The sequence below is a fragment of the Narcine bancroftii genome, chromosome 6 (genome assembly GCF_036971445.1).
Source record: "Narcine bancroftii isolate sNarBan1 chromosome 6, sNarBan1.hap1, whole genome shotgun sequence".
Taxonomy (NCBI): domain Eukaryota; kingdom Metazoa; phylum Chordata; class Chondrichthyes; order Torpediniformes; family Narcinidae; genus Narcine; species Narcine bancroftii.
This window is the reverse complement of record NC_091474.1, coordinates 10860212-10886987: the sequence shown is the minus strand read 5'-3', so window position 1 is coordinate 10886987 and position 26776 is coordinate 10860212. Positions and strand designations below refer to the sequence as shown.

At 38.3% G+C, this 26776-nt stretch overlaps 1 protein-coding gene across 19 annotated transcripts in view; it reads right to left on the bottom strand.

Moving 5' to 3' along the window:
* The window catches only part of xkr7b (XK, Kell blood group complex subunit-related family, member 7b), a 259515-nt gene that overhangs the window by 135988 nt on the left and 96751 nt on the right, over positions 1-26776 (bottom strand). For 4 of the 19 annotated variants that reach the window (XR_011339882.1, XR_011339883.1, XM_069883925.1 and 1 more), the window contains exon 8: positions 9010-9279. The exons of the other annotated variants lie outside the window; for them this stretch is intronic. The gene's annotated coding sequence lies outside the window, so the exon portion shown is untranslated. The remainder of the gene's footprint in view (positions 1-9009; positions 9280-26776) is intronic. 19 annotated transcript variants of the gene reach the window in all.

The following is a 26776-nucleotide window of genomic DNA, read 5'->3' as shown; positions in this document are numbered from 1 at the left end:
GTTTTTCTTCAAGTAATAGAAGCATAATTCCTGAGAGGAGGAAGTTGCAGTTATTATTTAACTTCTAACAGATGCACCAAGAAGCCAGGCAGTGAGGACTAGGAAGAGAGAAATAACAGGTTTCTACTGATGCAATTTTTCCCCCATTCCCCCTGGGATCTTGTTCACCTGAACCCAAGGACACATTGAAACTTTGCCGTGGTTCTCAACCTTCTTCGGTCTAAGGCCCACCTGGCATCCGACTTGACATGCCATGGCCCACTAGTGGCAATGACTGAGTAATATTTCCAAGTCGGTAGGTAAAAGGCAGTTTCAGACCTGAGCCCTTCATCAGGAGTGTGATCTTCTCTCAACGATTGTATCAAAATAAATCGTTAGCCAATGCCAAAGTGTGATGGCATTTCCTCCAGAAAACATCTAACCAATCATCTTTCAAGAAATTTAAAGCATTTTATTTAACATTTTTAAAGACCATGCAAAAACACACTGTAGCCCAGTAGAAAGCCATGGCCCACTGGTTGAGAACCACGGTTTTAGAGCAGCACTGCTAGTTTTGGAGTCATGGAATCATTAAGATCGTTTTCTCTCTCAGCCACTCATTTTCCGGCCACCCAGCTATGCCACTATGAATTTACTGTTATCAATCAACTTTCTAACCAAGCCTCTTCAGGAGGTGAAAGGAAAATAGATCCCCTGGGAGAAACCTATGCAGTCATTGAGGGAACATGCAATCTCCATACAGATAACTCCCAAGGTCAGGAATAAATTCCAGTTGCTGGAGCTTTGAAACAGCCGCAATAACCATTGAACATCTGTGCCTCTGATTTTATTTAAACATAGTTACTCAAACATTCATTGGAGCGCCTTCATCCCTAACGTCGAAGTACTCGAGATGGCAGAGGCCGACAGCATCGAGTCCACGCTGCTGAAGATCCAACTGCGCTGGGTGGGTCACGTCTCCAGAATGGAGGACCATCGCCTTCCCAAGATCGTGTTATATGGCGAGCTCTCCACTGGCCATCGTGTCAGAGGTGCACCAAAGAAGAGGGACAAGGACTGCCTAAAGAAATCTCTTGGTGCCTGCCACATTGACCACTGCCAGTGGGCTGATATCGCCTCAAACCGTGCATCTTGGCGCCTCACAGTTCGGCGGGCAGCAACCTCCTTTGAAGAAGACCGCAGAGCCCACCTCACTGACAAAAGGCAAAGGAGGAAAAACCCAACACCCAACCCCAACCAACCAATTTTCCTCTGCAACTGTGTCTGCCTGTCCCGCATCGGACTTGTCAGCCACAAACGAGCCTGCAGCTGACGTGGTCCCCTCCATAAATCTTCGTCCGCGAAGCCAAGCCAAAGAGTTACTCAAGCACGGAAAAGAAATGGTTAAGGGTTAAAGTACCCACAGAGACTGCCTACTCAGTGCAGAAGTTAGCCAACAACTATACACACCAAGAAAGATAGCCATGTGAAATTCTGATCCACAAACAGCAGTTGAGGCAAACTCTCAACTACAAGTATAATTACTGCAAAACTATCCATCTCCAAGGGTTTACATCCAAAGAATTGGATCACAGGTCAAACATGATTTTATTAAATGCCAGACCAGGAAGTAAAGGAAGAAAAAAAAGTAGGTGAAGGTGGAATTTAAAAAAAAAACCAAAATAAATAGGCAAGTGGTAATAAAGGCATCTGGGAAATATGGTCAGAAAATAAGGATTTTAAAAAGCAAATTGATATTGCCACAACTGCAACAAGGTGGTCGAATTAACAGCATAAATAGTCGAAGCTGGATATGATCTGATTACCATAACAGAAATGAGCTGGCAGAGTGACAAAAATGGAAATAAAATCCCTTTGGGTATTCAACATTTAGACAGGACAGCCAAACTGAGAAGGAGGTGCAGTATCACTATTGATACAGAATGTCAGCAATACAGCAGTTTGGAAAAACCCTAGGCTTACACTAATCGATGTGAATGGAGGAAAGCAGTAGGAGGGGCCAAAAAGCATTAATCAGAGTTGCTTTCATTCTTTGAAATGATGTTGAGTACAAAATTAATCGACAATTGAAAGGTGTGTTAATTTCATGTCAGATATCACTCTGCAAGTTAACTGGAGAACTTAGATGAATATTAACAATATAGAGGACGATTTCCTGGAATGTGTACCAGAGAAATTTCCAAATCAGTGCAATGACTACAGAAAAAGTCAACTTTAGATCTAGTATTCTGAGACAGTGTTAAATAATAGTTACTTCAAAAGGAGTTTCAAGGAAAGGTCATCAGATGTCATTAATATGACCCAATTGTGAGGTGAGCTGTAGTAGATTGGAAATTATACTAATAGTTTACGGCAATAAATAAACAATGGCTTTCGCTTTAAGTAGCTCAAAAGAATATTGTGACAAATATACATTTAAGAACGAGGGTCATGTTCCCAAACTTTCTTAATGTTAGATAAAGAACTATCACTAGGTCTTAATAGTAGTTCATTAAGGGCTGAATGCAGTCCTTTCCGATTAGATCTACAATTATATACTTTCCAGATAAGATTAAAATCGAAGTCTTAAGAAAGTTTGGGAACATGACTTTCAACAACTTTTTGCTGAAGATACATGGGAATCTATTTTGAAATGTGCACATTCATCTTCTCTCTGTGTTAGTTATTCCTTATTACAATTTAAAGTAGTCCATGGGGCCCACTATTCTGAAGTTCAATTAAATAAATTTTATCCCATACATCCTCTAAATGTGATAAGTGTACAACTCAGGAAGGTACCTTATATTAGTAGTTCACGCCTGACTTTGCCAGCAATTGCTCAGGTTGGGGTTAGAAATTAGATTTGCAGTAGGTGTTTTTTTTTTCCAATTTCCAATTTGTAACATGGATCATATGCATCTTATTTACCATTGTTTATCATCTGTAATTCTATTTTATTTTCACCTGAGCATTCTATCGTATGCATCTATGCAACCTGATTTTTTTTTAAAAAACCAAAAAGATTGAAAAAGAAAGAATAAGAATGAGGGGGGATTTAGGGGGGTATAGAGAAAATAAATGCAAGCAGGCTTTTTCCACAGGTTAGTTGAGATAAAATTAGAGGATATGGGTTAAGGGTGAAAGGGAAATGTTTGAAGGAAACATTTGGGGGAACTTCACAGGTCACAGCTGCCTGCTGAAGTGGTGAATGTGGGCTAGATTTTGACATTTAAGAAAAATTTAGATAGGTACATAGATGGGAGGGGTTTGGAGGGCTATAGGACAAGACAAGGAAAAAATTCAGCATAAACCAATTGAGTTGAAAAACTTGTTTCTGTGCTGTACTGTTCTAGGATTCCAAGACACAAAATCATAAACAGGCAAAGGAGGTCTACAGGATAAAAGATTGCATTAACTTTAATACATTTAAATAACCTTTAGACTTTATGTCCTCTTTTCAGGGTCTACCAACAAGCACGTGTATTCTGTGTTCCCGTTTTCAGAGACTACCAATAAGAATATACACTGTGTCCCCATTTTCCGGGACTGGTTTTATATCCAACCACCAGCTGGTTAATACTGTAGCTTACCCATGATCCCAGTCCAGAGTATTGTGGTGCACTGTTAGCCGAATCAGACACACACAAGGTAAAGACTGTATAACAGGCTTTAATCCACAAAGACTTCCACAGAGCCAGGCTGGCTGTGGCTGCAGCAACTCTGAGTGAGACATTGGGAGGCCGGCGCAGGCTTATATCCTGGAGGGTGATTGACACCTGACCGGGTGGGGCTTGATCCCTTCAGGCCGACTGATTGACAGCCGGCCAGGTGTTGTCCTGTCCCATTACACCCCCTGCAGTAGGCCGGTGGTGTACCACCACATTCACCCCATTCTTTAAAATTGTCCTGGGGGGGGGGGGAAACAGTAACAAGGAATCGCACCCACTATGTACATACAATATTTACAGGTTGAGACGATTTGACGGCCGTCGGGGTCTCTGTGACCGTCATAGGACTGGCTCCTGGTCACTGGTCAGAGGGGAGGTGGGGGGAGGGGGGGCTGGCGGCAAGGGTGTGCGTGGCTGGTGTGATGCTGCATGGAGGGGTGGCCAAGGGGGCCGGGGTCCATGTATGCGGGTCATGTTGGATGGCTGGGGGGGCTGGTTCGTCTCCTAAGGCTGAAGTAGGCCCCTGGTGATCAAGGAGGCCCTGTGTGCCCCATAGCTGCATGGGGACGGGGGTGTATGCCTAGTCAGCATCATCCTGGGTTGGAGGGTGGCGTGGTGTGGTGGATGCTCCTGCTGGTGCCAGGTCCCTGGTTGAGATGGTGTCCTCCCTGCTACTCCCGAACCTAACGTAAGCGTAGTTATGGTTTGCATGAAGGAGGAAAACCTGCTCTTCCAGGGCTTCGGCCTTGTGTGTCCATACATGCTTACAGAAGCATCGGTCTCGGGGACGTGAGCCATGCTGGGAGTGACATTCCAGTCGCCGACCTCCTGGGGAATGAGAACTGAACTCCAGAAATACTGAACAACCAGTGGTCCAGTGCAAATGAGGAAGGAAAATAGTATTGTTTAACAAGTAGAACTAGAGAAGTGAAGGAGCATGAAAAATGAAATCCCAGGGACCTGATGATCAACATCCCAGAAAGTTTTGAAAAATGTCCATGGAGGTAATGGATGCTCTAGTTGTAAATTCCAAAATTCAATTGAGTGTAGAATTTAAATAGGGAAGAAGAGGAAGAAAGAGAGCAAAAGGTAATTATCAACCTGTAACCATATAATTACAGCACAGAACCAGGACAGTTCAGTCCTTCTAGTCCATGCTGAACATCTCCTACCTAGTCCCATTGACCCGCACCCAGCCCATAATGCTCCACATCTTGTATTTTTGCAGTTGGCAAAATGCTGGCATCAACAAATACAGGTATTGATAAATGATAAATTAATGAGGATTTGTAGAAGGGAAATCATGTTTGATCAACATGCTGGAATTCCTTGTGAATGAGGTGTATTTTATCTGTAATTTCAGAAGATAACATAGAAGATCATTGAAGAGTATTGGAATACTTGGAGCACAACTAGTATACTTGCTTGGACTTAAAGGTAGAAAGAAGCAAGGAATTAATCAGTGCCTCTGGAGTTGGCAGGTTGTGATTGATGGGATTACCACAGGGATCAGTGATTGGCCCCCAAACTCTTCATGAATTAGATCCACAATTTTATTTTTGTTCAAAAATGAAACATTTCCAAATTTTCTAAGAACATGAAAATAAGTAGAAATGTGACTAGTGATGGAGAATGCAAATGGGGCTGTTCATTATGTAAATAATTTACCATATTGGTCCTTCCAAAATGTTTCCATAGATATTTAAAGGATAAATTCCTTCTGCCATTCCCTAATCAAAACAATTTTCATTATCCCTGATCAATCCCTACCTCTCTAAATATTTATTAATCCTGTCCTTCAAAATATTTTCTAATCACTTCTCTATTATTGAAATTGGATTCTACCCATCTTACCCCTGTGCTCTATGTGGATTAAGGTACAACATCCCCTGTTCATTTGTTCACTTCTTCGGCCTTTTAGCAAAATCTCTCACTTGTTTCACCACCCCATCAAGATTACACTTTATTTTGCTTCAACCTATTAAATTTATGGCCCCTAACAGACCTTCCAAGTGAAGTGATACTTCACTTGTGAATCTGTGGAAGTTTACCTACTGCATCCGGTGTTCCTGTTGTGGCATTCTCTGCATCGGAGAAACTGGATACGGACTGGGAAATTCCATCACTAGCACCTTCACTCTGTACCAATCAATGACAGGATCTCCCAGTGGCCAACCATTTCAATTCTACACCCCACCCCACTGTCCATGGCATCATGCATTGCCCAACCAAGCCATGTAAATGGAGGAGCAGCACCTAATATTCCATATGGTTACCCTCCAACTGGATGGCATTATCAATGTCTCTGCTTTCTACCAGACCACTCTCTGATCTCCCTCTCTTTCATATCCCTCTTTTCCTCCCTTCCCATGCTATTCACAGAGCCATTCCCCGTTTGTTGCCCTCCCTCCCTTATCCACCCATGACCATTTGCCTGTGGGGCTTGTGCTCCTCCCATTCCCCACAATGTTATTCAGCTGCCTGCCTACATTGGGCTTGTGCCTTGATGAAGGGCTCAGGCCTGAAACATTGGTTCTGGATCTTTATCTTTGCTACATAAAGCACACTTTTGAACTGCTGAGTTTCTCCAGCCTTGTGTTTTGACTTCAATCACAGCATCTGCAGACTTGTGTTTTACTCTCTTGATTTATTAAGACAATTTCTGTCTTGGTGTTAGCAGAGAATTGACTGTATTTGTACAGTTTAGTCATTTTATATCCTTGAAATTGCATCATGACACAAACCCTCGCTCTCCCTACATTTTCCTTTATATTTCTGTAACTTGCTTTCTGTTTTCTGATCCATTGTGTCTCCAGTGATCCTCACTGCAACACAAATTGATTTGATTGCAAGCCTGATGGTTATCTCCACTCCTCAGACTCCTCACTCCTCCCCTCTCCTCAAGAACCTTATTGTTAAATAGCAACATCTATTTTTACCATGCCACATGATTGTCAGACTATGATTCTCATGAGTAATTGCAACTATAAAATCTGCTTGTTTGACACCACAGACTTTGTGTCTCTGGTGCTAATTTAACTTCCTTGTCCAGCTGCTTCACTCACTAGTCAAACAATATGCATCCTTGGTATTGATATCCAGGTGCATTTAAATTCTGTTTGATCTTGCCTGATGCCTGTTTCCAGGCTTGGTGTTTTTGTTCCTTTTCAATTTCAGAGGCTTGCACAAATGCTAATTCATCCTGGTCTCTGAAGCCTGCAACCAAAATGTTTCTCATCTTCTCTAACTGTTAATAGCTTCCTTCCTCTCAGAAGATTATTTTTAAATCTTCAAAATGGCCCAATTTTCCCCGTCCCATTCCCTTGCTTATCTTTCTGTCCATGGACTCGTGCAATGCTAGACTGAGACCACCTGCAATTTGGAGGAACACCGCCTCATCTTCAATCTGGACGACACGAACATCGACTTCTCCAGTTTCCATTTAAACCACCAACCCCCGCACACCCCTTCTTCCTCGTCGCCTTTTCCCCCAGCTCTCCCTCTTCCCTTTTCCCCTTCTTTCACAGAGCCAAAATCAATTCTCACTTCTCCTCTTAAGATATTGAACACCTTTTGTTTGGCCTGCCAGTCTTCATTCTGATGCCTTCCTGTTCTTTGCTTATACCTTGAAAAAGGGCTCAGGCCCAAAACGTTGAAAATATGTTTACCTCTTAAGGAAACAACGAGACCGGCTGAGTTTCTCCAGCATTTGTGTTTTTATTACGATCAAATCCTTGTGTAGCCTGGTATACTCTGGCAATGTCTTCAGTGGCACCATTTCATTATATCATCAGTTTACCCAGTTTTTCCATGATGCAACCCATCCCTCCCTATGCTGCACCATCTTGGATATGTTTTTTGACACGTTTTGTTCTCTAACAGTCTGAATGGACAATGGAAACTTCCTTTTGATGAAAAAAGCCTTCTGTTAAAAAATTTGCAACCACCTCAATTTCTTGTGAGAAGATACATCCCATGAAATCCAATACAACTTGATATTCCAGATCAATAATTTTATTTAATTGCTATTATTTTGTGTATATCAGTTAAAGCATTACATTCCCTTTTAAAATATTCAGCTAATTAAGTTATGATGGAATCCAAGTGTTGCTGAGCATAATGGTGAATATTTGTAATAATAATTTGAAGTAGATGCATGCATAACAGGATACACACAGTGGGCTGAACAATTCAAAATGTATCCCAAAAAAAGGAAGGGTACAGGGTTGGACAGGAGTCGTACATTTTGTACGTAAGTTGCTGTGACTTTCTATTACAGCCTGGTTGTTCCCTTTTGAAAAGTTATTGAGTAATAATGTTATGCTTGATGGAAGCAGGCCCTTCAGCCTAACTCCTCTCTGCTGACCAGGCTGCCTGCCAAAGATAGTCCTATTTACCTGTGTTTGATGCAAATCCCTCTGAACATTTCTAATCCATACACCTGTCAAACTTAATGTTGTAAAAACACAAAGCTGGAGAAACTCAGCAGGTCAAACAGTGTACTTTATACAAAGATACTTAACCAACATTTTGGGCTTCAGCACTTCCTCTGGCACTTGTGCATCATCCTCTCTGTGGAAAACCTTGCCTCTCAGATCACCAATGAATACCCTGTCTGTGTTGTCCAGTTTTAGACTCTTCTGTTTTTTTTTTTAAAAGATTGACTATTTATTATAGCTAAAAATCCAAAAATCTGGATGCCTAAAATCTGGATCACCTGATAAGCTGGTCTTCTCAAACTCTCGACTTGTGCATGCATTGTGTTAGCGCCACAGATGTACTGCCCGAGAATCTGGAAAATCCAAACCAACCCAATCCCCAAGCATTCTGGAATTTAGGATTTTACTGTATATCCGTGCACCTCAAGGGAAAACAGTCCCAGCCAGTCTGATCTCCTCTTGTAACTCGTGCCCACCTGTCTCAGTAACAGCCATGTGAATCTTTTCTGCAGCCGAATCATATCCTTTCCATGGCATTAAATGTCCAACTACTAGGGATGACAACAACATATTAAATTGATGCAGGTGTAAGCCAGATAGTCCTCTGAGTTTAGTCTGCCATTCAATACAATCGTGGCTGATCCTACTATATAGCTCAATACTCTGTTTCCTGCTCTTGCACCATACACAATTCCTTTTGTGTCCAGAAATCCATTTACCACCTTCTCAGTGACTTGGCCTCCATCTTTAGAGAATTCCACATGCTCTGACAGAAGAAATTTCTGGTGGTCTTACTCTTAAATATCCTGCGATTTCCTGGTTGCATGGGTAATCCAGTTTGGAACCAAAAGCTACATTTATTAAAAATAAAAGAACCACGAGTATGGAAGGATCTGAACCATATTGTTACCTGAGTTTCCTACCTGGGCTAGAGGTTGTAAACTGAAGTTGAAAGCATAAGAAGTTAGGAGGAGACTTTTCTTTCTTTGAGCCTGCTTCATCATTCAACAGGGTTCAGCTGCCTAATAGCCTGAATATGCTTGAGATTGTCTGTTCTTAGAAGATAAGCAGGCTCAGGCGTGGTCAATAATTGGAAGGGAGAATTGAATAAGATGTACATTCCAAGGATCCTTGAAGACAGCAGGACAAGTTTTCTCAACCACCTTAAATTACCTCGGTGATACTTGCTGGCACTAAGAAAACAAGAGCAGAGAGGTTACATCATATAAAATATTAATTAAGCTGTGCATGGTTTTGGTTGTTGAGGATGATTTTTGAACTATGGGGAGAGTTGGGGTTGGTTTCCCTTGGAGTGGTGACAGTTGAGGTAAACAAAATTAAGAGTGAAGACATAGACAAACTTTTCCCCATAACATGTTTAAAGGACAGCAATTTAGAGGAGTTTGAAGGATTCCCACCTCCCCCCCCCCCCCCCAAATTCAAGGATTGTTAAGCAGAATATCTGATTGAATGGGAGGCAGAGACCTTTGTAACAATCATGCTGTATTTAGAGTCACAAGTGGAATGCCATTGGCAGAGAAGACAGGGCACTAAAAATAGGTTAGTATAAATGGTCCATGATAAATCAAATTTTTATTTAGGTGAGAGAAAGAAGAGCCAGTCAAACAATAATGTACTATTTTGAAAATCAAGTTCGGAAAGGCAAGTTAGGAGGGAAGAAAGTAAGACTAAGACTGAGAGAAGTGGGTTATTATTTGAATTTCTAACATCCAAAAATAATGAGCAATGAAAGCTCTGCAGAAGTCAGGGCCAGGTGACACTCAACAGCAAATAACAGTGTGGTCAGAGACCTGCCACCTGAAAATAAAAATTGTAAAGATGGCAACCCAAGAAATAAATCAATGCATCAGGTGGGAAATAAGTATTATATGCGAATTAGTAGAATGCAGCCAGATATTTGGATGAAAATGAGGAGGGAGAAAAGTTCAAATCTCATCACATTAACAGACACAAAGTTTGTTTACTCCAGATTAATTTACTGAATTTCATAAAAAAAACAGAATTCAAGATTGAAAACACCAGCCTCAGTAATGGAAATAGCAAAACTACTGGGTTCCCATTAAAACCCAATTGGCCTTCAGGTCAGATCATGACCAGGCTGTGCAGATACTTTATGATGCTGGCTGCCTTCTTGAGACAGTGGCTCTCATAGTTATACTGAAAACATCTGATTAAAAAGGCTCCTTGGTTTATACAGAAAACATGTTGGAATTGTCCATAAATTGTGGAGCTTTTTTGATGCTGTAGGTTGTGCATCTTGCCACTGTTCAGTCAGACTTGAAGATTTTCAAGATGGCATAGAGTCTAGATGTGTGATCTCGACCTCTCTGGCCGGGCTTTTAAGTACCCGTTTTTAACCCCTTGTTTTCAAGTTTAAGTTTCTTAAATTTTAGATTAAAGTATTAAGGAACTGTTATGGCCATTAGTGGTACTAAGATTAAACCTCAAGTGCAGAAGAAGTTACATTTTTGAAGTGTTGAAGATTTGGGGCCAAAACAACTTGTTACAGCTTCAGGTTTAACTTCCTAAGTATCTAAACCACAAAGACTGCCTGTGGGAGCTGAAAAAAAAATGTCTACTACTCACTAAGTGAAGGACAGCACTGGAATTACCCGTTCTCTGGAGGAAGGTATGTGTTCCCAAGAAGTGGATCCCGATTCTGGAAGCCTTTCAATTTTAATGGAGGGAGTATGCAGGAAGAAGACTCCATTGCTTCAGGTAGCATTCCAATCTGATGATATCGATTTCCTCCGTGATTTTGTGAAAAAACAATGAGCTGCGGGGGGAGACCAGCGTCGACCCCCTGAGGAAGTCGGGGTGCCGTCACTGGGAGTCCAGACCCGCAGTAAAACCGTTAAAATGCCTTTTGTTGAGTTGCAGCAGGAGCTGCAGTTACCTGGTTCTGCCACTACATCAGAGAAAGCAGGGCTGAGCTTTTCTGAGCTACAACGTAAGCAGTTAAATGCTGTCATCCAGCCTATAATGAATGAGCTGGGCCAAATGAATGTTAGTATAAGTTCAGAATTACATACAGTTAAAGCATGTGCGGAAACATCTTGTGAAAATTTTTTAAAAATTCAGTCTGCTTTTTTGGAATGTAAACAGCAAGTGGCTTCTGATACAGAAAAAGTGTGGAACGTTGAAAAATCCATTATAGAATTGCAAGAACGTGAGAAGGAGTTAAAGAGGAAAATAGACTACTTGGAGAATCAAAGCAGAAGGAATAATGTGAAAATTGTTGGTTTGCCAGAAGGTATGGAAGGACAAGATCCTCTTCGTTTTTTTTAAAGACTGGATCCCACAAGTACTAGGGCAAGAATTTTTTTCTGGAGGCTTGGTACTGGAAAGAGCTCGTAGAGCTTTAAGAACACCTTTACCTGGTCAACCACCGAGACCTGTAATAATTCGATGTTTGAATTATTTGGACAGAGAAGCAATACTTCGACTAGCAGTGCAAAATGCGAGACAACGACAAACTCCGTTATTGATTTAGAATAGCAGTGTTTTTTTTTAATCCTGATTTGAGTCAAGAGGTCATTCAATGTTGACATTGATTTAATCCAGTTAAAGAAGTTTTGTGGCGTAAAGGTTATAAATCTACTTTTTGCTATCCAGCAGTGCTGAAGGTGTTTTATGGAGACTATTAATCTCGGTTTTTTGAGAATGATCGTGAAGCAATGATTTTTGCTGATTCATTGCCAGATATAAAAGGACAAAGACGTAGTCCACCATTGTCTCCTAAAGAAAAATCTGGTTGTTCTGGAAACGGAAGAAATGGCAGAAATGGGAAAAACGGGAATGGAAAGAGTCCAGCTTCTTTTGAAATGGGATCTCAGAGTTTGGAATCTCATGGATGAATAGAATAATTTTCTTATTCTTATTTTACTTTTTATGTTATTATGATGTTATCCTTTGTTTGGCTAGGGAGGGAGAGATTTGTTCTAGGTTCTATTAGTCATCAGCCACTGGTGGGTGATCCACACCCAAATTTTGTTTAGGGATTACTATCTTTTGGTAGTTTTTTTTGGAGGGGGGGGGGTTTAATTATATTATTATTTTTTTCATTTTATCTAGCTTTTAATTTGTGATTTTTTTCTCCCATTGGAGGGCCTATAATATGTTGATTTGAGTTTTCATATAAAGATATCATTGGTCTTTAGTAATATTAGTAGATATGTCAAAGTTGAGGTTTGCTACTTTTAATGTTCGAGGTTTAAACAGTCCGATTAAGCGTAAGCGAATTTTGGCGTACATTAAGAAAATGAAAATTGATGTTGCTTTTATACAAGAAACACATTTGAATGTCAAAGAAAGTATGAAATTGAAGAGTGACTGGGTAGGGCATGTATATTCTTCTTCATTTAATTCCAGGGCAAAAGGTGTAGCAATTTTGATACATAAAAATTTATCTTTTGAATTACAATCAATGGAGGAAAAGGCAGGATGTATTCTTAAATTGAATTAAGATTTTTAGTGAACTTTGGACTTTACTTAATATTTATGCCCCAAATGTAGATGATGAAATATTTATTTCAGATGCATTTTTATATTTGGGTCAGGCTAATGATAATGTTTAGTTGGTGGTGATTTTAATTGTGTTTTGGAACCTTTATTAGATAAATCTCCAAAGAAAGTTAAGAAATCTAAAATGGCAGTTCAGGTTCAAGCATTATGAAAGATCTTAATTTAGTAGATATTTGGAGACATCTTAATCCGACAGAGAAAGATTTCTCCTTTTATTCATCTAGACATGAATCGTTTTCAAGGATTGACTATTTTTTTAAGTATCGACACATTTACAAGGGAAAATACAACAAGCGGAATACAAAAGTAGGGTGATTTCAGATCATTCTTTGTTATACTTTACATATGCAACCTCCAAGAAAATTCAAGTGGCCTATCGTTGGAGGTTTAATACAATGTTATTAAATAATACAGAATTTATTGATTTTCTTAAAAAACAAATTAATTTTTTTTTAAAGAAAATTCTAATTCTGTTCAAAGTAAGTTTGTATTATGGGATGCTATGAAAGCTTATTTGAGAGGACAAATAATTAGTTATACTTCTAAAATAAAAAAGAATCGATTAAATTAGTCTTGAATTAGAGAAACAGATTGATGAGTTAGAAAAGGAATTTCAGAAAGATGCTACAAAAGATCAGAAAATAGAATTATCTAGGTTAAAACTGGAATATAATACTTTGCAATTTTATCAATTTGAATGTATGATTAATAGGACTAAACAATGGTATTATGAATGGGGAGAGAAAGCATAAAAGGTATTGGCATGGCAATTAAAGAAAGAACAGGTTTTGAGGACTTAATGCTGTTAGACAAAATTCTCTTATCACTTATAAACCTCGTGAGATTAATGATGAATTTTGTTCATTTTATAAAAAGTTATATACATCTGAAGGAAAGAAAATGGATCGATTGATCTTTTTTTTAAAAATCACAGTTGAATTTACCGACATTAGAGGATGGAGATACACAGGAGTTGGAAGCACCCATTTACTGATTTGGAAATTAAAATGGCTATGATGGAAATGCCGAACGGTAAATCGCCTGGTGACGATGGATTTTTGGTTGAATTTTATAAAATTTTTTATGATGATTTTTCTATAGTGTTTGGAGATGTATTACGTCAAGTTGGAGAACATTATGAATTACCTGAGTCTTGTTCTAGTGCTTTAATTACAGTAATCCCAAAAAAAAATAGAGATCCTTTGAAAGTATCTTCATATAGACCAATTTTGTGGTTAAATGTAGATTATAAGATAATAGCTAAAATTTTAGCGAATAGAGTCACTAAATTTTTACCTAAGTTGATTCATATGGATCAGACAGGTTTCATAAAGAATAGATATGCCTCAGATAATATTCTGCGTGTGATTAGTTTGATTAATCGATTTCGACAATCTTTAGATCACCCGATGGTGATATCTTTAGATGCAGAAAAAGCATTTGATAGAGTTGAGTGAAATTTTTTGTTTAAAGTTCTGGAGAAATTTAAGTTTGGTCCTATCTTTATTTGTTGGATTAAGGCTTTATATAGTAAACTGATAGCTAGAGTATTGACGAATGGCTTGTTTTCAGAACCGTTTAAATTGACTCGATCAACTCATCAAAGTTGACCTTTATCACCAGCTTTGTTTGCGTTAGTGATCGAATCTTTAGCACAGTTGATAAGACAAAATACACAGATACAAGGTATGAAAGTTTTAGATGAGGAATATAAAATTAGTTTATTTGCCGATGATGTATTGGCAAATCCAGCTCAATCACTTTTGCACTTGAAGAAATGTCTGATACAATATGGATGTCTTTTTGGATATAAAGTTAATTGGGAAAAAAGTGAAATATTACCGGTAAGTGAAGGAGATTATTCAGTTTATAAGAATATTATTAATTTGAAATGGACTGATCGAATTAAGTATTTGGGTATAATTTTGAATGTTAATTATCAATCTTTATATAAATTAAATTATGCTCCGTTAATAAAAAAAATTAAAATTGATTTGATTAAATGGAAAGATTTACCTATTAATTTATTGGGTAGGATAAATACAATTAAGATGAATATTTTTCCACGTATGCAATATTTGTTTCAATCTATTCCATATATACTTGATCATTTTTTTTGAGATTTGAATAAAATGGTTAGGGAGTTTTTATGGAGAGGTAAATTTTCAAGAGTAGCTTTGAATAAATTAACTTGGAAATATGAGTTAGGGGGATTACGTTTACCACATTTTCAAAATTATTATGAAGCAGCCCAACTTAAATTTATTAGTTCATTAATGGATTTGGAATGGCCCCCTAGTTGGGCCAAAATTGAGATGGCAAATATTTCCTAATTTGAAATACATCAATTTTTGTTTAGATGGAATATAAATTTGTTACAGCAACATAATGTGCCTATATTAAAACATTTAATGAAGTTATGGATAAAGAAAAAGAAAATGATAGGCTCTAGGGGTGAATTATCGACTGACTCCATTGTATAATAATCAACTTATTTCTTTTTCAATACACAATCGAAGTTTATTACATTGGAGATTTAAAGGTATGGAAAATTTGGGAGATTGTTTTAAAGATGGTAAATTTTTATCTTTTAATCAGATGAGGGACAGTTATGGTATTGATAAGAACTCGGTTTCTTTATTATCAAATTCGATCTTTGGTAAAACATGTGTTTGGTAGAGATATGATTTTACCTGAAATGACTAAATTTGAGACTTTTCTTATGAAAATACCAGCTTTGATACATATTTCATCTATGTATCAAATATTACAGGATGGTATGGATAAAAAGGGTTGGGATAAATCCAAAAGTAAATGGGAAGTGGATATTGGTTTTATTTTTTCCCGAGGATGATTGGTCAGATATTTGTTATGATAGTGTAACTAGACTGATAAATACACGCTATGCAATGATTAATTATAATTTTTTTTACATCAATTATACTTAACACCTGATAAACTAAAAAAGTATGGTTTTCATGAATCAGATTTGTGTTTTAGATGTGGTAATTCTATATATATCTATACACACACACACATATATATATATATATAAATACACACACATACACACATATATATATATATAAATACATACACACATATATATATATACACACACACATATATATACACACACACATATATAAATACACACACACATATATAAATACACACACACATATATATATAAATATACACACACACATATATATATATAAATACACACACACATATATATATATATAAATACACACACACACATATATATAAATATATACACACATATATATATATACACACACACATATATAAATACACACACACACATATATAAATACACACACACATATATATAAATATACACACACACACATATATATATATATAAATACACACACACACATATATATAAATAAATACACACACACACATATATATAAATATATACACACACACACATATATATAAATATACACACACACATATATATATAAATATACACACACACACATATATATAAATATATACACACACACACATATATATATAAATTTATACACACACACATATATATAAATATATACACACACACATATATATAAATATATACACACACATATATATAAATATATACACACACATATAAATATATACACACACACATATATATATAAATATATACACACACACACATATATATAAATATATACACACACATATATAAATATATACACACACATATATATAAATATATACACACACATATATATAAATATATACACACACATATAAATATATACACACACACATATATAAATATATACACACACACACATATATAAATATATACACACACACACATATATAAATATATACACACACACACATATATAAATATATACACACACATATATATAAATATATACACACACACATATATATAAATATACACACACACATATATATAAATATACACACACACATATATATAAATATATACACACACATATATATAAATATATACACACACATATATATATATAAATATACACACACACATATATATATAAATATACACACACACATATATATATAAATATACACACACACATATGTAAATATACACACACATATGTAAATATACACACACACATATGTAAATATACACACACACATATATAAATATACACACACATATGTAAATATACACACACACATATATAAATATACACACACACATATATAAATATACACACACACACACATATATAAATACACACACACACACATATATAAATATACACACACACATATATATAAATACACACACCACACACACCACACACACCACACACACCACACACACCACACACACCACACACACCACACACACCACACACACCCACACACACCCACACACACCACACACCCACAGTCTTTTTAGAAGAAAATTCAATTGTTTTTGGAATACCTGTATAAGATTAAAATACCTTTAGATCTGACAGTATTTTTATTGGACAGTTTGCAACCTTTGAAAGGTTTGGGATTAGATAAATTTCAACTTGCTTTTGTATATTTAGCATTATCTGTAACGAAAAATGTATTGCTATTACGTGGAAAGATACAAATATGATTGATATTAAATAGATGGCATAATGAGATGAAATATTGTTTAATAATGGAAAAAATTACATATGTTTTGTGTGATAACTATAGTTTCTTTATTAATAAGTGGTTGTTATATTCAGAATATTTACATTTTGATTTATGTTGATTAGATCTCAATATGTATGTTTAATTTTTCCTTAATTTTTTTTCTTTCTTTATGGCTCTCAGGAGAGTTGGCTGAAGGGGGGGGTTTTTTCTTTTTTTTAAAATAAAATATAACGTTCATGTTTATGGTTAATTGTTGTATATGTTATTTACTATTTGTATTTTGAACGAATAAATAAAGTTTAAAAAATTTCAAGAATTTATGCCAAAGCACACAGATTGGTGTCTTCAATTGGATCTGTAGTGCTTGCAGTGGCAACATTACTATCCCACTGAGTACCAAGCAGAAAATTAGAGCTGAAAGCACTTTTCACGAGGCAGCCCAAGTACAACTGAAGACTGCCACAGAGGGGCAGGAGCCCATGATAAAATGAGGGAACTGTAATAGGGCTCGTGGCTCAAGTAACTGACCAAGAGGCTTTTGATCAATCTTCCTATAATGCTGAGCAGGAAACACTGAGGCCATGAGATGCTTTGTACAAGACATAATACAAAAGTGAAGATAATTTAAGCATGCCTTAATTCTGAATCCTTCACAATTTATTTGTAATCTTACCTGGAGTGAATAGTGAAAGTCCCAAGTTGCTCATTCAAGGCCGAATTTCCATTAGCACTGAGGGAATCATTAACACATGACCAATTGGAGCAAAACTGAGAGCAGACATATGTTAGCCGTTCAAAAGGTGCTCAGAAATGTCTTGTCTGGTTTCCTGACAATATTTACACAGTTAGCATTGCAGACAAATGGATCCAAATTCTAGGCAAGTACAGTACTTCTTTAGAAGGGAAAAAAATGCCAGTTAAATGATGGAAAGATCAGCACTGGGGAAATGGTCAATTGTGAATATTACTTACAAATATACAAAAGCCTTGCAGAAAACACTTCTCCATGATACACACATGGTTCGTTAGCCTTTTATTTCATATAGGGGCCAAAAAGGAAAGTGAACAATGTTCAAGGAACTGGATTAGAAGAAAATAATTGCAAAATTTATTGAGATTCCTGGTTATTGTCAGAGATATAAAAATGGATCGTAGCTACTTTCAAATCTAAATACAAATTTACTTCGTGTGAGTATTTAAAAAAGGACTTTTTTTTTTGCATCAGACAATCTGTGCCTGTCAATCACAAAATGCACATACTCTCCTATTTACCAAATCCAATCCAACTATTCATATGAATGGCAGATGCTGTCCCCACTAAAATTCAAAGTCAAAAAAGATTTTAAAAAAATAATGCAGCAAAGAGAGTGGACAAACCTTTCCCTTGGGTTGATCAGGTTTGCTCCATTAATCTCAGCCAATTCCACCACAAGATGGATACATTACCTCTCAAGCAAATCTGCAGATAAGAGCTATGAAGATTCCCTGGCGTCATTCATTCAGTGTTTGAGAATCAATTCAATTTGATACTTTGCAAGCACTTCAGAATTTGTTATCTTGGAGAGCTCCAGGGGCAGCACCCAAATCTACCACGTTGTCACTTTAAAGAAATAATAAACAGGCAAAAAATTCTGATATAAATGGATTAAATTTTTAAAAAATAGCTGGTATTTGGCCTTGCTAAATTCTCAAGAGCTGGATACTTCTGCAAGCTCATTCATGAGCAGCAGAACAGAGCCCGCCAGCCAGGAAAGATTTATAAACAGATGAAAGCACAGGCTGATTGAAAGGAAATTGCAACCAAAAGTGTCCAGAGAAACTGAGAATTTTCCCACAATATTTGGAATTTCCTGAAATGGAAATTGGGGACTGTTCCAGTTAACTTATTACTTACAGAGAGAATGACCTCTGGAAACATAAAAGCGGCAAGGCTTACTTTTCTGCAACTACAGAAAATGTAATAAAAACACAGAAGGGATCGACAGGCGGAACTAACAGCTATCTCAACACAGGAGAAAGCTTAGTGGCCGATTTGATTGATCTGTGTGCAGGTGATATGCTGCTGAGTCCACAAAGGAACAACAAATCCTGTACATACAGAAAGAGTAAAAGTGTTCCCGAAGACAAGAGATATCATTGTGTTCTGTAGGAAGAACACAGAACAGAAGAGCATGGCAATGTGCAAGCATTGACGTCAGATATTTAATAATGTTCAACAGTTTGACATGTTAAGTTTGCAAATACAGTCAAAATAATAAACCTGTAAATCAATGCAATTTCCAGATGCTTTTAGCTTGAGATATACAAAATTATGAGGGGTGTAGATAAGGTAAATAGTCATAGTTTTGTTCCCAGGGTAGTGGGGTCTAAAACTAGAAGGCACAGATTTAAGAGAGAGAGAAAAGATTCGAAAGGGACCTGAATGGCACAGTCCTTGTTCATGCAGAGAAAGGTATGTGGAACAAGCAGCTAGAGGAAATGGTAGAGGTGGATGTAACACAGAGGGTCTTCTTATTGAAGAGACAGGAAAAGTGATCGAAGCTCACTGTCCAGTGTAGTTGAATATCAGACCTTCCAATATCAGATACCACCTTACAATTGGTCACATGAACCAGTACCTGGGTCAGCCCTCAGGTGCCGGGAATAAAACACAACTGCGTGCTCCCGCCATTTTCTTAGTTCTTTGACCTCTTGCTGAGGTATCCAAGCTGCTCCAGACTGAGTTGTGTAGATAGTTCAGGGCTCTCTTTCACATGCACCTCAAATGGAACCATCATGGGTCCTCTGATCTAATTTGTAAACAGCTTCAGTAAGTTGAGTGCCATGCCTGCTTGTCGGGGGAGGAGTGGCAGGTATTGTTTCTTAACCATCTGTAATTCACTTCTATTATAGAAAAAAAATCAGCTTGCATGCAGGCATATACGTCTCCTGTACGCTGTTGTAAATATTGGTTAATGCTGCCTCGTTTACAGGGCTGTCACTCACTGAACCCTTTGACCTTGTTCCCCACCACAGCAGGTGTAATTGCTTTTTTAAAAACAGATATTTACATGGATTGAAAAGGTTCAGAGAGATATGGGCCAAACATTGGCAAATAAGATTGCCAGAATCAAGTTTGCCAGAATGGCCTGTTTCTGTGCTGTAAAATTCTAACTCTAGATCAGTGATGCAGATTGGTGGCTGGGAGGATTCAGAGTGGACTATTTAACATGTGATTCTCACATTCAAGTGAGGATAAAGAATGGCACAGTCCTTCAACAGTCAAAACAATGCAAGATAAACTCAACTGGTGTTTGTAAGATTCAGAATTCAGATTTATTGCCAGATATAAAACCCTGATTTTTTTCCCCTGCGGGCCAGGCAGAATTTCCACTTCTTGGTAGTGTAAAAAAAACCTGTACACACGTAAACAAATGTAAGTGACTGACTGCAATACAGAGAGGGGGGAAAAGAAACAGTAAAATGCAAAAGTAAGAGTCCTTAAATGAGTCCCTGATTGAGTTTGTTGTTGAGGAGTCTGATGGTGGAGGGGGAGCAGCTGTTCCTGAACTTTTATCTTTCTTTGGCTTGGCTTCGCGGACGAAGATTTATGGAGGGGATAAAAAGTCCACGTCAGCTGCAGGCTCGTTTGTGGCTGACAAGTCCGATGCGGGACAGGCAGACACGATTGCAGCGGTTGCAGGGGAAAATTGGTTGGTTTGGGTTGGGTGTTGGGTTTTTCCTCCTTTGCCTTTTGTCAGTGAGGTGGGCTCTGCGGTCTTCTTCAAAGGAGGTTGCTGCCCACCAAACTGTGAGGCGCCAAGATGCACGGTTTGAGGCGTTATCAGCCCACTGGTGGTGGTCAGTGTGGCATATAGCAAAGATAAAGATACATAACCAATGTTTTGGGCTTTATCTTGTCTTTGCTACATAAAGGACTCGGTTTGACCTATTGAGTTTCTCCAGCATTGTGTTTTTACTTCCACCACAGTGTCTACAGATTTTCAAGTTTCAATTCTTTCTTCTTACAACACTCACATGGTAAAAGGTATATTGCACAACAGTAGGTAAATACTCAAAGATGGTGGTCCCCAAATGTCTCAGATGCAAGGGGTCAAGTTCCTTAATCAGTAACACCAGGCATACACAGTAGACACAGAAAAAGGTGGTCAGAATAAGCACAACTCAGGAGAATGCATTCAGAGGTACTGATTGAGGAAACAACCATTAATGTGTGCCCTGTGATGCTGGGTGCCAGGGCTTGTATCTGAGATACATCACCATTTCCTGATGAGTCAGGAGAAGACGGTGTTAATGATTATGGTGACAGTGTCCCCCCAAGTTGAGGAAGAAATTGAACTGTTACATTTTCAATAGAACCAGTTTTGAGCTGTGAGTATGTACTAGCAATTTATTTTTAATTTAATGCAGCACCTGAGAAACCCCAGATGCTTTTGGAGGGTGGGAGGAGTCTCTACAAACATGGGGAGAATGGACCAACTCCTTATAGATAGTCTTGGATTCAAACCTGGATTGTTGGCATTGTAATATTGTTGTGCCAACCACATCACCCAGTCCAATTGTGGGATTAGACTAAATTGAGTTTTCAGACAGAGAAACTAATTTTGAAAGCATAGTCCCCTTACTTGACCAGGAGATCCAGAAGCTATTCATGCTCAGGTGGGCTCAAGAGGCACCGTTTAATACACCTGGAAGACCAGGTATGGCAGGTTGCAGATCAAGTGAGATAGCCATAGAAAAGGGCAATCCAATGACTATGATGCAACTACCTGGGATACTGAGGAAGAAATATTACATGTAACAAGAGTATAATGGCACTGGCAGCATTATCCTTGAGACCAGGTATAACCAAGGTGCCGGGAGTGATGGAATTTGATGACAGCCTATCTTACCAAACAGCGGAACACAAGAGGTGGCAAGTCAGCAATTTCTCCACAGGTTAAGCCTGAATAGAGCTAAAGAGAGGTTTAACGGAAGTAAACGAGAACATGAAGTGAAAAGATACAAGCTTGAAGTGGGACTGGATAATCCTAACAAAGGGTATAATTACGAGAAAGATAAAGTGTAGACGTTGTTGGAGAGCCAAAGATTTTCAGTGCTTATTGTTCAGGTGAAAGACTGTGAAAACTGAGAAGCTGGTTAACAATTGACAGGGGTGTTGAGTTGGGATATCTGGGAAATACCATTACAAGGGACCTCTGAAAACTATCAGGAGGCTGAGAAACAGTCCTGTAGATTAAAGCAATAATTAGAGAACTGGATCAGTTAGATCTCCCAGAGATAATGATGCTTGGAGTCCAGTCCATGTGTGTAACCAGAATCAAAGATGTCACTTTGACAGTGGCTTGGCAATTTCACAACTATGGAAGTCTTCACAGACCTTATAGGTAGGCAGTTCAGAGGAAAAAATCCATAATCGCTTTGAACAGAATAAGACATCCAGTTCATAAATTCTTTTATGAACACACAAGTGCATCACTACAAGATCCCACAAACAAGGAAAGAAGCAATGGGATCAGCACGGGATACAACTATTGACTGGATATGGCAAAAATCAATGCAGAAATGAAACTGCAAATTCTGGGAAGAAGCCAGAGTGTCCACATGATTCTTGCAATTTACAGAGTCACTAATTGGACTGAATCTGCCACATTCAAATTTGGTGCTTTGGAGGAGGGCTGCATTACAATGACGAGATGGTTCCAAATCTCTAAAATATCCTCGAAAAATGTTGCAGCAAACAAAAACAATGTCAGCTTAATGCAGCCAAGTGCTGAAGAATTGAAATGGAGAGGTCCATTATTTAACGAAAGTCCAACTATCTTGAGAGGCATTTGAGAAGAACTGAGATTTCCAATGTTTGGTGTCAAAAATCATTAATATAAATAAATAACTAGATGTTTGCCCTGTGATGCTGCTGTGAAATCACAAATTTCATGCATGTTCAGGACACCAAATTCTGTTTCCGACTCTTCATCTCAATTACAAATTCAATTTGATGGACCCCTGAATGTGCATCTTTCTAACGTGGGAGGGAAGAGTGCCTCAACTGATATCAGACCACGGTCCTTCCAATGACAGTTCTTCATCATTTTACGCTCAATAGGTTTTTAACCAACTTTTGGAGCTGGAAGTTGCCTTTGGAATAGCATCCCTCAATGGTAAACAGAACCAACAGCAGTGGGAGCTTACCAACCATCCAATCATAAAAGCCTCAAATTCCATTCCTTTGGCTTAAGCCTTCTTGAGCCAGAAAATGGCACCTTGTCTCACTTTCGGCACAAAATCAGCCACTTCGACCTTCCCGAATTTCTCCAAGAAAATACTGGGAGGTGCATTTTGCTCACTCTTTCTCACAGGAGAGACTTACTTTTCATCTCTGTCAACCTGACTTTCATCAACAGCAACTTCAAAAGCCATCCAGCATATTTTGTTATTCAAATATTTGTAGTTGGGATAGAAACAACTTTCCTCCCATTAATGGCCAAACAAAAGCAGTTTTAGATGTTAATCTTTATTTTTTTAAAAAAATCACAGCATGTAAACAAAAGCAAATGAGCAACGATGACATTTAAACAAGGAAATGTGATTTAAAAAAAATGTTACAGCTTGTAAAAGTTGGCACCATTAGCATAGCAGTTGGCGCAATGATGTTACAGCGCCAACGATCAGGACTGGGGTTTGAATCCCACACAGTCTGTAAGGAGTTTGTATGTTCTCCTCGAGTCTGCCTGGGGTTTCCCTGAGGGCACCAGTTTCCTCCCAGCATTCAAAAAAAAGTACTGGGGTTTGCTGATCAATTGGGCAGCATAAACTCGTGAGCCAAATTGGCCTGTTACCATGTCAAATATCTATTTAAAAAAAAAATGTCCAATATATTGAGTTCCAGACAATACAAGCACAAGCTAAAAAATCGTCAGCAACTGCTGAAAAAGCAGATGATAATTATGAATAAACTATTTGCTGCAGGATAGCAAGCATTAATTATCTTTACTCCTCTGCCATCTCTACTCCTACCCAAATTCATTCTGGAGGAATGCACGTTTGCACTTTCAAACTCAGGTGACATGAAACGATACAGCGAGTTAAGTCTCGGGCTCTTTTCCTGCAGATCCACCTTCCTCCAAGTTTGATGGCAGATGAACAGAGTAGAAAAGCATTGGTTTCTTCAGAATGAGACCTAGCAGGTCAGAGGCTAATGGAAGTGTGTGAAGAGGAAAGATCAATTTAAAGTTCCCGATACACAAGTTAATGTACTTATTTTAATTACGAAGGGGAAATTTTTAAAGGATACTCAGGAAATTTGGAATATTCAAGTCTTCTGTAAATGGTACTAAGTTATCCTCAAACTCTTCTTCCATTCATTAGGTTAATCAAATTTCAAGTCACTGTCACCCTCCTTTATTTTGAAGCAGGATTCAAAAACCACCATTTACACTTTTAAGGATGGGAAAATTTCAGGTTTATTCTTTTTAACCCTCAACATCACTGAACACATCATCATTCACACTTAAATTCACTTAATTTTAAAGAACAAATTCCTTTCCTACAACTACTAAAATGGTTTCCATTCTCTGTAATATCAATATCCACTTTCCTCCAACAGTTTTGCTTTCTGTACAGATCCAGTCATCCATTTGCTTCGAAAATGTCTTTCACCCTCTGCTACACTTCCCCTTGCAGTCATGAGTTACTGTTATCATTACTGACAGCAACATTATTCTACATTTCTTTTCAGTTTAAACTCATCAATTTATCTATGTATTGATAAATCTCCTTCTTGTCTCATTAGCAATGTGTGCTTTAGATTCTCCTTTAAATAAATCTCACTAGTGATTCATTATACACGTTCAGGAACACTGTCAGCTTTGAATTCCTGCCCATCGTGCCTGCTTCAACAAGAAAACTCTTGGACAAGTCATGTAGTAAAGGCAATCCCATGGTGCTTCTGGGTTTGAAATCAGTAATGATAAAGAAATAGCAATATATTTCAATGTCAGGATAATGTGCAACATGTGACTGAAATATTCAGATAGTTTTCATGCAGATTTCTTTCCACCCTCAGAACATCAGAATTTAAGCAATGGAGTGTTGAGCCCCAACTCTGCCCATCAGTGGTGTGTGTCTGATCTTTTAACTCAGTGCCATTTTTCTTGCACTAACCCTCTATCCCTCAAATAATCTTTCAATCTGCATCTTAACTATGCCAAGCTTCCGAAGAACTCTTACATCGAGAACTCCAAAGATTCATCACCTTGGGGATCATTTCTCCTCAGGTACAAAATGGCTGACCTCCTATTTTGAGTCCATGATTCCAAATTGGAGGCGTAAAAGGCTTTAAAAAAAAAACTATTAATTCACCATCTACTCTGTCAAGTCTTACAAGAACAATAAGGCTGCATGGTTAGTGTAGCAGTTAGCGCAACGCTGTTACAGCGCCAGCAACTGGCACAGGGGAAAATCGAATCCACAAAAAGACCTGCTTGCACTCACTGAAACTGTGAATATTGATTATCTTTTATATTTATTGTTCCTTCTATACTGTCTAATTTAAATATTGGAGTTGTATTTTTAAAATACAAGTGCTGCTTGGCTGCAGTAAGTAGTACATATGTAACGTTGTCTCTTCTTTGGCTTGGCTTCGCGGACGAAGATTTATGGAGGGGGTAAAAAGTCCACGTCAGCTGCAGGCTCGTTTGTGGCTGACCAGTCCGATGCGGGACAGGCAGACACGATTGCAGCGGTTGCAAGGGAAAATTGGTTGGTTGGGGTTGGGTGTTGGGTTTTTCCTCCTTTGCCTTTTGTCAGTGAGGTGGGCTCTGCGGTCTTCTTCAAAGGAGGCTGCTGCCCGCCAAACTGTGAGGCGCCAAGATGCACGGTTTGAGGCGTTATCAGCCCACTGGCGGTGGTCAATGTGGCAGGCACCAAGAGATTTCTTTAGGCAGTCCTTGTACCTTTTCTTTGGTGCACCTCTGTCACGGTGGCCAGTGGAGAGCTCGCCATATAATACGATCTTGGGAAGGCGATGGTCCTCCATTCTGGAGACGTGACCCATCCAGCGCAGCTGGATCTTCAGCAGCGTGGACTCAATGCTGTCGACCTCTGCCATCTCGAGTACCTCGACGTTAGGGGTGTGAGCGCTCCAATGGATGTTGAGGATGGAGCGGAGACAACGCTGGTGGAAGCGTTCTAGGAGCCGTAGGTGATGCCGGTAGAGGACCCATGATTCGGAGCCGAACAGGAGTGTGGGTATGACAACGGCTCTGTATACGCTTATCTTTGTGAGGTTTTTCAGTTGGTTGTTTTTCCAGACTCTTTTGTGTAGTCTTCCAAAGGCGCTATTTGCCTTGGCGAGTCTGTTGTCTATCTCATTGTCGATCCTTGCATCTGATGAAATGGTGCAGCCGAGATAGGTAAACTGGTTGACCGTTTTGAGTTTTGTGTGCCCGATGGAGATGTGGGGGGGCTGGTAGTCATGGTGGGGAG